Source organism: Pieris rapae, chromosome W, assembly GCF_905147795.1.
Source record: "Pieris rapae chromosome W, ilPieRapa1.1, whole genome shotgun sequence".
NCBI lineage: Eukaryota > Metazoa > Arthropoda > Insecta > Lepidoptera > Pieridae > Pieris > Pieris rapae.
This window is the reverse complement of record NC_059533.1, coordinates 899,966-904,104: the sequence shown is the minus strand read 5'-3', so window position 1 is coordinate 904,104 and position 4,139 is coordinate 899,966. Positions and strand designations below refer to the sequence as shown.

At 32.5% G+C, this 4,139-nt stretch overlaps 1 long non-coding RNA gene across 2 annotated transcripts; it reads right to left on the bottom strand.

Annotated features, from left to right (window-relative positions):
• Positions 1–1,950: 1,950 nt before the first annotated feature.
• LOC111002450 lies at positions 1,951–3,938 on the bottom strand. 2 transcript variants are annotated; one of them, XR_006751106.1, is made up of 4 exons: positions 3,890–3,938; positions 3,367–3,535; positions 2,724–2,820; positions 1,951–2,119 (listed from the first exon to the last, which is right to left on the bottom strand). It is a non-coding gene; the product is annotated as an uncharacterized LOC111002450 (long non-coding RNA). The 2 variants fall into 2 exon arrangements; XR_006751107.1 differs by having other exon boundaries at positions 3,819–3,902.
• Positions 3,939–4,139: the final 201 nt, after the last annotated feature.

The window sequence follows — 4,139 nt, the reverse complement described above, 5'->3', positions numbered from 1 at the left end:
TTAGTTTTTTATATGTTTATTGATGATTTCAGAAACAGTTCTTAGAAAAAAGAAATTCATATACTAACCTAACCTAACCGAACTAGATAATAATTCGGTTTTTGAACGGCTCCGATTATTTATATACACTCTAGGGGTAGGACAGACAAGACCACGTGGATAGTGGGGTGCTTTGATTCGGTGTTGGGTACTTTTAGGTTATTAAATAAAATGTTATTAAAAAAAATATTCATATACTAACCTAACCTAACCGAACTAGATAATAATTAAGTTTTTTGATTACAAATAATTAATTTGATCATAAGTTACAAATAATCTATGGTCCATATTGGAAAGTTTAGTAGTATCGATACGTCAAATTTTTCGAACCCTTCACTAATCGATACGTGAAATGGTTGATGTTTGACATCAGTTATTTGTCAAATTCATTGTGTTATGGCGTGTTATGGAATGATATTTGTCCATTTGTATGGAAAGTATAAATAAATATATCTCATGAACCGTAAGTTTCCGCAACTTAATACTTTACAAAACGCTTTCTTATGGTGAGTACTATCTACAAAAAAAATTTGAGCATTCAAATCGACGGGTCATATTGGAAAGTTTAGCCGGAAAATCACGAACCGCCACCAATCCGCGGCACCCGTATCTATGGAAGCTGCATCAACACAGACATGCTTTGTCCTCGACAAGACGGGGTCCCAGTATTATTTTTCTATGACATTTGTGTTCTGACTTGTGGATGACAAAAATGCTTCAGAAGCGACTTCAGCTACTTTTTCAAATGCATGGAGATTCATAGATCGACCGGGAACAATGCAGTCTTCAGTCTCAGCAAGAGCATTAAATATTAAACGATCTTTTGTTGGTATTTCATCAGACGAATCATTCATTATCAGTTGAATCACATGGCTCCAGCATTTGTTTTTGTGTGTGCAAAGGTCTTTTTGCACGCTTAAACATACTTGAATAACGTCTTTCACACAAAAGCTCAACTTGTTCTGTCAAATAATATTTCTCCAAAGATGTCATAACTATATGGGACTAGACATTTCTCATAAATCTCTTTTATTTTTTAAACAGTTTTTTTTTAATTCGTACAACATTTCAATTGTTCAGCTGCTTTGTTCCATTTTGGTAGTTTTGTTATTTTCTTCAGGCCTCGCATGTGCTGCACTAGGTTGTATAAGTGTGGTAAGTCAACTTCCAAGCCGCTAAATGTTGGTGGTCGCTTGAATGGCACTTTCTGCGATGCTAAGAAAGCTTTGAAAGCGCTTAGCTCTTTTGTAGCTGGCCCACATCATTCGAACATGCGTTGGACATATTATTAGTTTGTAATATTAAAACCCTCATGGTCCCATCAAGATTACAGATTACTTTTCTTACAACTATGAGACACATTTTTGCATCCGTTAAAACAAGGGCTAATTGATAAGCGGATGGAGAGTTTGAAAAAGTATCTAAATTTAAACACCTAATTAAACCGACACAATAATCGTTATTCTTTTGAACTTACACAGATGACATTTGTGTTCTGACTTGTGGATGACAAAAATGCTTCAGAAGCGACTTCAGCTACTTTTTCAAATGCATGGAGATTCATAGATCGACCGGGAACAATGCAGTCTTCAGTCTCAGCAAGAGCATTAAATATTAAACGATCTTTTGTTGGTATTTCATCAGACAAATCATTATCAGTTGAATCACATGGCCCCAGCATTTGTTTTTGTGTGTGCAAAGGACTTTTTGCACGCTTAAATATCCTTGAATGACGTCTTTCACACTAATGCTCAACTTGTTCTTTCAAATTATGTTTCTCCAAAGATGTGATAACTTCATATGGGACTGGATATTTCTCATAAATCTCTTTTATTTTTTGAACAGGATTTTTTAAATTCCTACAACATTCCAAATGTTCAGCCACATTGTTCCATTTTGGTAGATTTGCTATTTTCTTCAGGCCACCCACGTGCTGCACTAGGTTGTATAAGTGTGGTAAGTCAACTTCCAAGCCGCTAAATGGTGGTGGTCGCTTGTATGGCACTTTCTGCTATGCTAAGAGGGCTTTGAAAGCGCTTAGCTCTTTTGTAGCTGGCCCATATCATTTTATTTAATACATCTGTATTGACAAAGGATTGTGAAATTAATATTTTTTCTATTATTATTTCATTAGATAAGTGTGATTAAATTGTTGCTTGCTAAAAATTTACATTGGCTAGGCACAGCTGACAAAAGCACACTAGTTACTTTTAAATAGCTAATTATAATATCCATAGTATAAATAGCAATACTGATTTTAAATCACTATCTCTTGGTCACCTAAAAGTTTAAAAATCTAATATAGCTTTTAAAATAGATTTTGATAATATTTATATTTAATGTAAGTTGTACTTGTTATTGGTATTTCAATGTAATTGAACAACCAAATTTATCGTGACCTTATTAAGAATCAAAACATCTAAGAAAAGGTAAGTTATTTTCTATATTCCTATGAATTACTATTAACGAAGATAAGGAAATATTGTTATTGTACAAAAATAGTTTAAATATTTCTTCTGTAGAAATTATTAAGTAAAATACTATTTTCATGTGAAAAGAAAAAGAATGGCTGCCCACAACACAGGGAATCCTAGTGTGGGGGCCAGTGCACTTGACTTGTATCTAAATATTCCTGTATATTGTGTCTAATAGTTTTTTTTTTATCTTTCTTGCTTTCTTCTTACCTGCTAAAGTAGCTACGTTCTGGCGCAACTTCGCATTAGGAAATTGGTTTGTTTGTAGGCGCTAAAGGACCACTACTGGCTGAATATGCTTATGTATCTGTCAAATTGTAAAAAACACTACTTCACCCTTATAACAGTGCCCAGATCAGTTTTTCTTAATACAAACATTGTTTAGTCGTTAGTTGTCAGTCATTTCTCACCCTGAATATTTTGAGCCATGAATTTAACTTTAATATTGCAATAATAATGACTTTTATAGAAACTACAGTCTGTGTTATATTTACCTTGAAGGAGTCACAACTAAAATCAAATTACTTAACATCCTAGCTAACCTTGCTGGGGCCAACTTCAAATAAAGCAGTAAACATTGACTAAAAGCAACCTAGTTTTTGTTATAAGCTTTATATTTTGATTGTTAATTTACTATGTTTTGTTTGCTGCTTACTGTTATCATTTAAGAGGGAAAATAAAAAAAATAATGTATTTTATAACAAAATTAAAATGAGTTAAACTTATTCACAAGATAATAGTTTTTCATAATGAAATGTGCAAAGCCTACATCAATTAATTGCTTAACTTTGTGCTTTAAAGTTGTGAAAACACTATTTATACGCTTAATTTAAAGTATAAGAAAATAATTTACCATTAAAAGCAATTAGTCTGACCAGGAGATTGGATGGTTTTTCACACGACATAGTTTACGGTCTGGATGAGGCCTGGTTTCTGTGGGAGTCTCCAATTGTGGAGCTTGGCACTTCAAATTATGTGTACATGCTCCAGCAGAAAATTTTCTTTGAGCTCCAAAATTCTGACTATTAAAACGTATAAAACATTTAGGTAATTAACAAAACTCAACATCAAAAATATGGATGCTTCTAATATTACTTTAAAAAATAATGTATAAACTTAAAATTCTGGAAAAGATTAATAGGTATTATTATAGGTTAGTACTACACTTTAGCCGACGTTTTGTTTTTGGTAAACGTTGAATTCTTAAATGGTTTAAAATTATTTAATAAGTAGATTTTTGTAACTACATCTATTTTATGCGGTTTTAAACATATACAAATTTTGGTAATTAAAGCAAAACTTTACATCTATTTAGATACCACGTTGTTTAAACCATCACAATCTCCAGCTTTTTCAGTGAATATTTAAAAACTCACCCCAAGTTGTAACTTGTAGGTTGTAGCTCGCAGGGCTGCCAGATCAAGAAAGAAAGAATTATCGACGGCGCGTACGCCAACTACTTTTTTATTTTTTATTAGCCGGATACAAAGTCTATTGGCACTTTTAAAAAAAGGTATAACAAAATATCTTACAAAAATAATTATACTAACTTAAAATTATATACAATAAAATTATATAAAACAATGGTGAACTATAAGCCAGTCTCGTCGGTTGCTTTTACCCTGG